At 41.3% G+C, this 12,339-nt stretch overlaps 1 long non-coding RNA gene across 2 annotated transcripts; it reads left to right on the forward strand.

Annotated features, from left to right (window-relative positions):
- Nucleotides 1-101: 101 nt before the first annotated feature.
- Nucleotides 102-9,937, forward strand: LOC128793667 (uncharacterized). 2 transcript variants are annotated; one of them, XR_008432854.1, is made up of 3 exons: nucleotides 102-237; nucleotides 5,601-5,710; nucleotides 9,342-9,937. It is a non-coding gene; the product is annotated as an uncharacterized LOC128793667 (long non-coding RNA). The 2 variants fall into 2 exon arrangements; XR_008432853.1 differs by having other exon boundaries at nucleotides 102-201.
- Nucleotides 9,938-12,339: the final 2,402 nt, after the last annotated feature.

Genomic DNA, 12,339 nt, shown 5'->3' on the forward strand with positions numbered 1-12,339 from the left:
CCGCCCCCGCGGCGCCCCTGACCCAGTTCCGGCGCGGCGCGGCAGGGGGCGCTGTGCGCGGGGGCTGTGAGGGCACGGGCGGGGAGCGGGGAGCGGGGAGCGCGGCTCGAGCGGCGCCCGGGAACGGCGTCCTCGGCTGTGCCGCCTGGTACTGCACGGGGTCAGCGGGCTTGGAGAAACCTCTGAGACCGTCCGTCCCACGTATGACTGAACCCTTCCATGTCAACCAGACCCGTGGTACTGAGTGGCCTGTCCAGTCTTTTCTTAAACACCCCCAGGGACGGTGACTCCACCACCTCCCTGGGGCGCCCGTTCCAATATCTAACCACTCTTTCTGTGAAAAAATTCTTACCTTGAGTCCAACCTGACCGTCCCTCAGTGCAGCTTAAGACTATTCTCTCATCCTGTCACTTACTGCCTGGGAGAAGAGCCTGAGCCCCACCTGGCTGCACCCTCCTTTCAGCGAGTTGTAGAGTTCACCCCTGAGCTTCCTTTTCTGCAGGCTGAACCCCCCCCAGCTCCCTCAGCTGCTCCTCATCAGACCTGTACCCCAGATTCTTCCCCAGCTCCATTGTCCCTTCTCTGGACTCACTTCAGCACCTCAATGTCCTTCCAGAATCGAGGGGCCCAGAACTGGACACAACACTTGAGGTGTGGCCTCACCAGTGCCCAGTACTGGGACAATCACTGTCCTGGTCCTGCTGGCCACACTGTTCCTGATACAGGCCAGGGGCTGTTGGCATTCTTGGCCACCTGGGCACACCTGGCCTATGGTCAGCCTTTGCTGACAAGCACCTCCAGGTCCTTTTGCACCAGACACTTCCCAGCCACTCTGCCCCAGCCTGGAGTGCTGCAGGGTATTACTGTGGTCAAAGGATGGGACTGGCACTTGGTCTTGTTGAACCTGAGATGCCAACACTTGGTTTTGGCCTGAAATTTTGAATCTGAAATGCCACTGTCTGTGCACCCTTGTCCCCCAGGCCCCCAGCTCCTGCCTCCCCAGGCATGTCACTGAGGTGCATGGGGCACCCACACACCAAGCTGCCCTCAGGCACTAGTGGGTGTTCCTTCAGGGACATATTGCTAAGTGGTTAGAAATAGCACTGGTACCCATCTGCTCTGGTTTTGTGCTTTGCTCCACTGCTGGGATTTGAAGCACTAGTTGCTGTGTGAGGCCCTGAGTGACTCACAAAGTGCACCAACCCCAAGGCCCCAGCTGGGCACCACTCTTTGCAGGCAAATAAAAAGCTGGGTTGTGTTTAATTAGATGTTTGTCTCTTAAAGCTGAGCTAGGAGAGCAACGACTGAGCCCTTCCTCGGCTGTAGTCTCTTGGTTGTTACCCCCTTGTTAGGCAGGGGTGCTGGAAGGCTCTAAGAGCTGTGGCAGGTGCATGGCTAAAGGTGATGGCATGGGGTCTGTATGAGGGCAAACCCCAAAAACTGGCTTCTTAGTTTCTGTCTGGGTAAACCCAGGCTGTGCCTCAGAGAGGATGCTCCCTGAGGAAGAGGTGAGCAAGGCTGAGACCTGAGGAGAGGCTGCTGGGAACAGATTACTGGCCTGACATATGAGAAAGCACAGAAAAGGCCCTTTCAAAAGATTGTTGTGCTTGTGGCATAGAGATTTGAATAGGTCCCTTGCCTAAGGGGAACAGATCTGAGTGCCTGAAGGCTTCTTCCCTCTTTTTCTGTAGGGATACCCTTCATCTTGACACAGCCTGTGGTTGCACAATCCTGGGGCTGGATTGGGAAGTACTGTCTGCTGGTGGCTTCTCTGCTGCTTATTGGGCAGGTGGTTTTGGGCCCTAAATTCCATCAGTGTGTTTATTTGGCCTGTAATGATCTGCTTCAGTACATGATGGTTAATACCTGCCTCTGGGGTTGCAGGTGTGGCAGCAGTCAAGAGCTTCAAAAGAAAATGGAGACTAGTTTTTGGAGGGAGAAAAAGAGTGGCAGGGCAGAGAATGGCTGGTGAAAAACAGTCCTATGGACTGTATTATTAGTCTGGTTCAGAGATGCACAGAAAGAAAGAAAAGCCCTTGTAAGGAGAGGTATTTTTCTTTGGTGTTTTTGGAGGCTGCCTGTACAGCCTTTGGGAATTTCATGGATTAACTTATGGAGCCAGTAAGGCTTCATGATTTGGTTTACCTGTGCATTACTTTGCTTGGTTTCATCTTTTAGTTTGGTAAGGCTAAATTCATCAACTCTAAGAACTGTCTGCTGTGCATACATGGTTTGACTATTTTAGATTGTACTTGCTGACAGATTGATATGTTCCTAGAGAAGATTTTTTTTGTCATACAGGTTTTTCTTTTCAGTGGGCAGTCAAGTAGGAAGAAAAGTTAGGGGTGTGTGGAGGAGTGCTTCTTTGCCCTACAGCTTTGATTTGTTTCTTTAGGTGTTAAGCAGAGCAGGACTGATATAAGCAGTATTTAACATATAAGGAATGTTTAGCATACCAGAGCATTTATGTTTTTTTGGTTTTTTTTTAATGAAAAAAAAATCTAAAGCTCTAAGAGGTGAGTTGCTCAAACCAGTGGGGTGCCATTCTTATCTATGCCTTTGGGGAGGAAGTGCACTGAAAATATGATTCAGCCCAGACTTACCTGTCCTGGGAGCTGAGTGGCTTCTGAAGGCACTTGGAATCTTGAGGCCATGTTGGCAGCCAGGCCATGAGCCAGGGCTGCTGGACTGTGGGGGTGAGAGGCGAGCTCAGGGTACCAGCTGCAGCACAGGCCAAGGTTTAGAGGCAGCGTTTGCTACGTTCTTCTTCCCTGCCAAAACAGCCTTGTTACTACAGGCCTGGTTTATATCTTGCACTATCGAACTAAGCAATAAATAATAAGAAAACTCCTCTGGGATGAAACTTTACATTTTATTTTTAAGTGGAGCTAAAGAATCGTAAGCTAGGATGATTAACTTTTTATTAAATTCAAATGCAGATGAAGAGCAAGGTGGTGTTTCTTCTTTCTGCACACTGCTTTTACCATAGACTTGTGAGCTGTAGTGACAGAACACATTAGACACACAGCTGGCCTTATCTCACATTTAAATTGCTTTCAAAATATCTTCAAATAGAGACTTCCCTTGGAGTCCAAAAATGTGTCCTCCCCTGCATCTGTTGGTATCACTTGCACGTTCTTTGTTTTCTTTGTATGTCTTTTTCAAAAATGTATTTATTCTTCTTTCAGATAAGAGCTTTTCATTTAGTTTTAATGTTATTATCACACAATGTGATAAAAAGCAGTAGCTATATGAATGTTTGTTTCTAAATAGACTGCACATTTCTCAGCTCTTTGAGGTATTGTTTTAGCCTTACATTGGCACCAAAAGGGCCTATTCAAATTCAGTTATTGTTTCAGACCTTTTTTTTTCATTCTTTATATAAAACAAATTTAATTTCTTTTTTTAAAATGAACCATTTAATGATGATTTCTTAGAAATAAAATAATATCAATCATGTTAATCACTGGAAAATTGGAATGACATCAATTTCATGTTACCACAAATGAAATAACCCCTGTTCAGGCTTATTTATGAAGTTATTTTATGTGTTCAATGTGGTCTGAACATGAAAATATGACTTGGCATCACTAACTCCTGCTTTATTACTAAACAATGAGATTTAAATTTAAAAAAGGTGTTCTGTTTAAATACTGTTAACGAATGCAGTTACACTGAAAAAAAAAAAAAAAAAGCTGAGCCTCTATGGCCATTCTTTGAAATGTTTTTGGTATCAGCTTTCATGAGATAAGGCAGTTAGTGTATCCTGCCCACCATCTGATTTCTGGACCTTTTTAGCAAGCCAGTAAAGAACAAAGAAAGGACATGAAATCTGCAGAGAATTTTAGGACTCTGAAGAGCCTGTTAGGAAGTGGGCAGCTCTAAAGGGCACAACAGCCAGAGGCAGCCAGCTGTTCCCTCACTGATCAGGGAGAGCACCGTGCCTGCCTCTCCCCGAGCTCTCCTGACCAGGGGGGCAGCCTGGAGCTTTTGGTATGGTCAGAACAACAGGTCTGGATTATTGTCCTGCCCGGGCGTGGTGATGAAAGCCAGGGCTGCCTGACAGGAGCTCTGGGCAGCGCCAGGAATGAGCTGCACACCCTGTTCCTTTTGCCATTTCCTGGCCCTGTTTTCTGCTGTCATTACACCTCTGTTTTTCCAATGCAGGCTCCTCCCAAATAAACAATCCACCCCTGATGACTTGTTCCACATTGGCCCCAGTTTTGCTACATCTGCACTCAGATTTGTGTTACTTAGATAATCCCAGCCTTATATGGTGTAACTGACATGGTTACCCCGAGGTGGTGACCTTGCATGACTTTAGTCCCTGGAATGTCCCTGGCAGTCCCTTCCAATTTTCTCTGCTGTCTGACAGTTTCTGCTCTAACTCCTCCTTAAGCACCTGTGGCACCCAGCCGCCCTCACAGCACTATCTGTAACTTTGGCACCCCCTCATAGTGTTATTTGTAATTCCTAGTGAATTTTTTTAATGTCATGTCAGTAATTTCACACGTTTTGTTCAGTTAACTGAATCTCATGCCAACACCGACTCCCTGGTCTGTCATTTGTCTGCAACCCCAACTGAGCATAACTGAGAGAAAATCAGAAAGTTACTTACTTTTTATCTAAGTGCTGGGCATGCTTTCCTTACAAAATTAAAGCAGACATCAGCAAGGAGGGGAACACTGGCAGGAAGTACTAAACAAGCTAAAAAGCCTGCACTATGGGGATCTGTAAGGGAGAGCAGGGAGGGGGAGAGCTTAAGGGATTTTCCTTCTGAGCTAGCTAGAAGAATTTAGGAGTTCTGCATTTTTAAATGACAAGCTCTCAAGGCACTTGGGCTTTACTGGATTTTTTCCATCTGAAGGGCATGTGGCAAATCCTTTTTTTCTTGTAAATAGAGTGTTTTGAATTTTGATTTAGGTTTTGGAATTTTTGGATGTAGAGTTAGAGATCACAGAGTGACATGGATTGGGGGGAAAGTGATTTCCTTTCTTCCTCACTGAGAGATTTGTGTGAGATGAACAGTGTTAGGTGTTATGTATAGACGTTTTTCAAGACTGGGAATTATCAGAAAAATATACCAATTACATTTATTAACCTTATCTTTTCCTAATAAACTCTTGGTCACAAACCTTCCTCTGTGTGAGAGAGCAAGATAAATTGAAAGTTTCAACACAGCTTGGCAGATGGGGTCTGAGCTGAAGTTATGAAGTACTAAGTTAGATGATCAGGCTGAATTTATAATGGTTTTAGCAAGATGAAAAGCTTTTTTCCCTAAGCTCAGGAAAAAGCTCAAAAGGATTGTTATGTTATCCTGTAATAAGAGCTGGATGAGCAAAGAAAAAAGCATCTATGTATATAAAAAGCTAAAAATGGTGTGCATGAATATACACATTGAAAAGTTGACATTGCAAGGACCTTCCTTCTCCATTTGAATTGCAGCTGGTTGGAACCCCTAGCACTGATTTCCCTGGAAGCTTTATACTAGGCAATATTTAGGAACAGTCTGTGCATTTCTGTGTCTATGTCTTAATCCTGGATAAGCATCAACACACTACTATTTTATTCTAATCATAATTTTTGGTATTATTTGACAGGTTCACCTTGTGTAATTGTTTGGCTTGTCTGCTGTTTGTGATGTACTAAATCTGTACTTTGGGGGATTTTTATGGAACGCAGAGCTTATTGCAACAGACGTGTGATACAGGTGTGCTATATAGATATCAATAGTGAAAAAAGGTGTTGTGAAAATTAGTTTCTGTAAGAAATCAGTGTTTTACCTTAAATAAAAAAGAGTGTTTTTTAAAGAAATTTTTCTTAATGCCTTTTAAAATCCTAACTTAAGACTTGAGAATGTTTGTGAGAAGTTTATTTCAAACCCAGTTTGTATATAAAACCAGAAAAACCAAAGCATCTTTGCTGAAACATGATTTTGGAGAAAAAGTTTAAAAATCAATGCTGAAAAATGTCAGCCAACCCTGTTGCAGTCTCTCTGTTATCTTAGATCCTGAATGAAGTCCAGCTTCCTTCTTTTCCTAATGTAAAGATCTCAGTGCTACTGTAATCATAGTAGACAAAGATGTTTTTAATAAGGTTTGTATTTGGAAAAAGTGTTTCAATTTATTAGGGTGTAATAGTGCATGTAACAGCTGAGATGTAAGAAGTGGCCTTGCTGTTTGTTTCTTTTAGTTACCATGGTTTGTAGTATAACTGTGTTGTGCCTTCATTCGTTACTTTATATGAGAATTTTCTTTTTTTCCAGTGTGCAGAAAGTCCCTGAGTTGGAAGCCTGCAATCTTTTAATTTTACTGACAATTCAAGTTCACTTACACTCTAGGAACTGTTCACAGGCATTACTCTGAAGCTGGTTGTGTGCACTTAACTCTGTGTGGAGTCAGAACAAAAGACATTGTTAAGATGAAGGCTACCTTTGGTAAAAACACCTGCAAACCCACCATCTCTGCATGCAAACAGATTTAGACAGGTTTTGTATTTTCATGCTTAAAATTTGGATTCAGCTGAAGTTTGCATTTTTTTGAGCTATCTGCTTTTAACAGTCTCTCCTCTTAGGGCCTGGTTTCTGTAATGGGTGGAAACATTCTCAGTGAAAAAAAGCATTCTGTCATTTACTACTTTGTATTATATCTGTTCTTTAGGGGAAGGCCTGTTCTCAGTAAAAGGAGAGTAACAAGGACATTTTCCTGACACATAAATGTAAAGATCCTGTTGCTACACCTTTAGATGTATTTAAATTGTCCTGAAGTATGTTGCAGCTGGTACAGGTAAACCAGGCCCTCTAAAAGTAGGAGGAGAGGGGAATGGCTGTGAAGAGTGGTGGTAAGGTAATGCTGGTCAGACTGTACAAAGATTTAAGCCAGGATGAAAGAAACTGTTAGAGAAGGTGACTGGGGACAAACAGCAGTTGTTTAATGTGTCCTTATTTTAAGAATGCTTTAGCAAAACCCCAAAACCAACAGTAACATGGCTTCTGCAGGTAATAAGCTGCCTCTGAAGGTCCATCTGCTGTACAACATACCTTTTGAGAAGAAAGGAGCAAGCAAAGGTGCCTGTTATTTTGAGGCTGGGACATATGTCAACTATAATGGAAGTATTCTGTAGAAACAGTTCACTGAATAACTTATTTATTCTATAGAGGAAACCACACCTGCTCATCTCACTACCCATAAACCATCTTAAACAAAGCCAGCTCAGCTTTTGTCAGTCTTGTCCTTCAACAGGGTAAAGAGATTCCTGAAAGTTGTTACTGAGTTCCAGTTGGTGATGAATTGTGACTCTTTCATCTAAGCATTAAGCTTATATTTGTAATTTTATTATAGCTAGGAGTCAAATTATTAATAGACCAACACTTATAGTCAGTGCTTAGGAAATGCATAAGGAATTTTCCTTATTTCCATTTTCCATTGCACGTGCTCTTCCCAGTTCACATTGTGTCGCAGATAAATTAGTTTACACAAAATACTTCACTACAGTTATTTTTGTGAGTGCAAAGACTACAAAACAAATAACAAAGAATAATATTTCATCTTAAGTTATGAAGGTATCTGCATTTTCTCTTGTCCTTTATATAGCCAAAATTTTGATGTCTAGAGTTATGTGCTATTTTGGAGGAAGTGCATCTGATGAAAGCTTTATGTACAAGATAGATCTTTGTGCTTAGAAAAAATGCAGAGGATTGTCACATTTGGAGCTTTCTAACATGAAACACTTTTACAAGCTGGAGCAGTACTTCTTGACTAGTTCAAGAATGCTGTTTCAGAGCTGCATACTAAAGGGCACATCTGTCCTTATAAAGAGATTTTTATGAGTTTGTTTAACCATGTACCAATACCTATTGCATTATTTTTTGTAGCTCTAAAGGTTACTTCATAACTTTAGTTTCAGACTTGTTCCAGTTGATCTGACTTTTACCATTGATTTCAGCATAAGTGCAAGTCTGGAGCTTTACCCAATGAGAGTCTGATCTTTTCCAATTTGAAACATGTTTGAATAACAAGTTAAAATCAGAATAGTATTTTTATCTGTCACTGAACTAATAATGTGGACAGAGTATCTGAAAGTGATATTTTTGCCTTTCTGCTACCATCAATCCCTTTAGCCTGCAAGAATAATAAAGAACTTAGGGGAGATAAATATTAAAATTGACTTGCAGATCCTTTCTTGTATTAAAAGCAGGAATTGTCTATTCATACATCTGCTGCCTTTGTACTCTGTGAAAATGTGAAAAATAACTTAGTTTGTTATCATCATTGTGCTCTTCTTGAATAATGACTCATTTCTGACTTCTTCTGAGAGGTCTGGGAGGGGGGAAAGGTGAAGAAATAAAATCTCTTCCTGTGTTATTTAATGACTTTTTTTTTTTTTTTAATTCAAAGTGGGGAAAAAAGGCCTGAATAAAAATAATGTAAGGATTTGTGAGAAACAGTAATACCTAAGATATTCAAAGATGGCTCTCCTGACTTGGTCATAGGATTCACATATAAGACTGGGAGTTTTAAGATCATCTAATCAAACTTCCCCCAAAATAGAGGTCAGACTGCCTTGTTCTCAGCTAAGATTATTTGTGATATGAAGTTGTTATTCTAAAGAATTTGCCCCAGTGATGCATTTTGGTTAATGCTTCTAATAGGGCACAGTAGTTATCCCTTTCATGGTCTAAATGCAGCATCTCCAGCTAAAATCTGATTTGCAAAGTAATCAGGAAAACAGGAAGAGTCCAGACAAAAGGGTACTGTGATGGAATCTGACTTTTTTTTTGTGTATTCAATTTTCCCACCTTTTATATGTCATTTAAATTGTCTGTATTATGTTGGACATGCAACTTAGCCTATCAGACAAGTATTGGAGGTTTCTCTGTAAGGAATGAAGGAATTTAGGAATTTGGCATCTGCTGCCTGTGAAAAAAAATCCAAGAGAAACTACACAAATGCTTGTTGCACTTGGTTTATCTCTGCAAGGGGGTACCCACTGCAGCCCCCTGCAAGTCTGCACCCACCCCCGGCCGGTTTCCTGCACACAGCTGTGGCCAGGGAAGTTCCTGCAGCCAGGCTGTGCCTGAGCTCTGTTGAACTGGAGGTGGCAGTCACTGACAAAATACTTCTTAGCTAGAGGTCTGAGGCTTGAGAAACCCCGGCTTTTCTCAAGGCCACAGCTCTCCATGGAATTTCCACCCCTCTCTGATTAAAGCTGGGAACAGTTCTTTAAGACCGTGTGCCAAACGATGGCTGTCATCAGGGTGTGCGTTGTGCTGTGTTGCATGCTAGCAGCTCCCTCTAGGAAAAGTCTGTAGTAAAGGACTTTTAAACTCGTTTCTCTTGCAGCTTATTTGCTTTTTTCCTGCATCCCGGACATTTTCCATGTGGCAGCGAAGCAGAGGTGGACTGGATCTGTGATAAGGATTGTGGCTATTCCTGGTGCTGTGCGAATGCACTGTTGAAAGCAGTGCTTTGCTGAAGTCTTCCTGTTCTGCCTTGCTTGCCAGAGAAGCAGGCACCCTAGAAGAACAATTACAGTTGTTCATTCTGAGTATCTTCAGATAAATTTGAACTTTGAAATCTTTCTTCTATCTGGAAAGAAATTAGTCCCCCTCAAGTAAGATGAAATGGGCATACTTAATTTCCGGTTAAAACTGAAGCATGCAATTTACAAAACATTCTTGTTCCTTTCTCTTTTTTATCAGCAAATCTTGAAGAAGAAAAAAAAAAAGAGAGAGAAAAGTCTGGTGTTTAAAATGTGGCAGTTTTCCGAATCTAAGTAATGTCATTGGTGACTTTAAAAATATATATATACTCTGTGTGTCTGTGAGAGTTGAGGATGCAGCTGACCTGAGCTGAATTCAATTACCTTAAGGTTTTGAACTTCCTTATGTCCTGTGTTACTTGTCCCTCTTAATTGTCTCCTTTCATTGAAGGAACGATTCTCGTGGGCAGCCGGGGAGCTGGGCCCGGCTGTCCCCTGCTCGCTCCGGAGCCCCCGCGCCGCCGCTGTCGCCGCTCGAGGGAGCTCTTGCTCGGGAAATGACTCCGGTCCCACCTGAACCTGCCTCTACCGTGCCCACGCCTAAAATTCTGCTTAACCCCCCCTTAAACTTCACTTTGTCACACTAAACGTTTTACATTAAAATTACTCATCTTAAATTTTCGGTTAGGATAGAAGTATCAGGAATTGTTTCCATAGTAACTTGAAAGTAGATGCTTAGAGACACAATCTACTAAACTGACAGTAAATTAAATTTGGAATAATTTTGGTAATGAGACTTCTGTAAATTTAATAAACTGTCATTTTCAGCAAATCTGGTCCGTATTTCCTGTTCAAATAGCTCTTGCAGTTGGTTGTATTTTGGTATGGGGGAAAGCAATTTGAATACAATCCAGTGTTTCCAGTTTGGACCTGGTAACAGAAATAATAGTGAGAAGAATAAGGTCATGCTTTCAAAAAGAAAGGAAAATAATACATTTTGATAGGTAACAGCAGAAAAGGGGAAAAAAAGATTTGTAAATGGCAAACAAACTGAAAGCAGAGGATGACTTATGTTTGCAATGGATCTTGCAGTAACAGGGCAGTGTAGGCAAGTGCTGTGTCATGGAGAGTGGCAGCCATGGCCACTTTTCTGTTTCATTTCATGGGAAGTGCAACCACCTCTCATGAGTGTCTCAGGATCATAGCTAGGACTTGTAACACCCCGTGTCATCTTTCAGTAAAGATCATGCTTTGTTTGTTAAGTGAATTCTCTACTTCCTGATCTTTCACTTTTGAGGAAACAAGAGGGGAAATTCACTCCTTTAATAAGTTTAGAGATTATTTCCTAGGTATCTAAGTTATGACAAGCTCTATCTCCTTGATCTTTTTAATGTTACTACAGTGATTTTTCGTGAAATAGTTAATCAGAAAATAATTTTGAACTTAAACAGTCAAAATTAAATTTTCTGTTTTCCTACTGATTGCTAAGAGTTAGTGAAGACAACCTTTTCCTTTCTGCAAGTCTTTAAATTGTGAATGAATATTTTTTGGATCCTTCAGCTTGACTCAGAAAATGAAACTAAAGAAATAAATGGTAGACAGGAAGCCTTTGCCTGGTATCCAAGAAACGCACATTGGCAATAATCCTGGAGCTTCTGATTACAAGCTGAAAGGGAAAACTTCATTATTTAAAGTACAGAAGAGACTGCGAGAAGCTTTTTCTGTAGTATTCTTGATTGTAGGAAGGTAGTCTGTCATTTAACAGAAATAAAACACTCTTCTGACAGATCACTGGACGCCAGAAACCAAAGAGTGCAAAGTAAAAGTCTAAGGACAAAACAGGATGATGCAAATTGTTAAATTCTAGGGTGTGTTTTGTGTGTGTGTACATTTGAAGAAAGAGACGTAGTAACAATATCAATAATATTTTAAAATACCCTGTAGAAAACATATTGCTTATTTCTGATTAATAATATCAGCATGTTTAAGGTAACCTCCTGAATGAGTTATGCATATATAGTTCACTATATTATATATATATATTTGTAATAGTAATTTGCTGTGAAAATAATTTTTATTTCTAGGCAAGTAGGTTAACATCACCTCAGGTATAATTTCAAGGGATTTCAGGTTTTAGGGCAGACTTTTAAAAATACATCCTTTTAAGAGGCTCAGCTTTGCTCTTTCATAATTTATAACCTATATAACACTGAAGCTAAGATTTGTGGCTTTTTACTTTGGTATTCCAGCATAGAACAGGTGTTGTAGTGGTGCAGACTGGTTTCCTAACTAGATTCATTGAACAGGGGAGAAGAGCTTTTTTGAACTGCTTGTGGGAAAACAGTCTGTGTATTGCCAAGTGGTTGTTGCCTTATTAAGCTTTAAAACAGTTTGGCTTATATGGGGGGGGGGGGGAATCTGAAACCTTGGGGCTTTTAATTCATTCAGTTCTATTGGCTAAACCCAGGAACAATCACAATTAATCAAACAAGCTGATCTAGCTCAGGTAATAAAATTACAGTACATGGTTCTGACATACTGACAATTAAGTGAGCAGCTGACTTTGACTGAGTATATATATTGATAATTTCAGGGCTGAGACGCTCTGGTAGGGTAAGGTCTCACAACAATAAATACTCTGTTTCCAGCTGGAGAAGTGAGTAATGAGCCCAGGTGCCCTGCAGCATTGCTGCAGCTCACAAACACTCTACCTTCAACATTGCCTGTTCCTGTCAAGTGTGGGAACTTGTGGGCAATAACAGCTCAGTGCTCCTGACAGGAAGCATCTTGGCTAATGCCCTGTGAGGGCCAAGCACTGCCATAACAGGGGGAGAAGGAGAGTTCAGTGCTGGTTCTGAG

The sequence above is a fragment of the Vidua chalybeata genome, chromosome 11, assembly GCF_026979565.1.
Source record: "Vidua chalybeata isolate OUT-0048 chromosome 11, bVidCha1 merged haplotype, whole genome shotgun sequence".
Classification (NCBI taxonomy): Eukaryota; Metazoa; Chordata; class Aves; order Passeriformes; family Viduidae; genus Vidua; species Vidua chalybeata.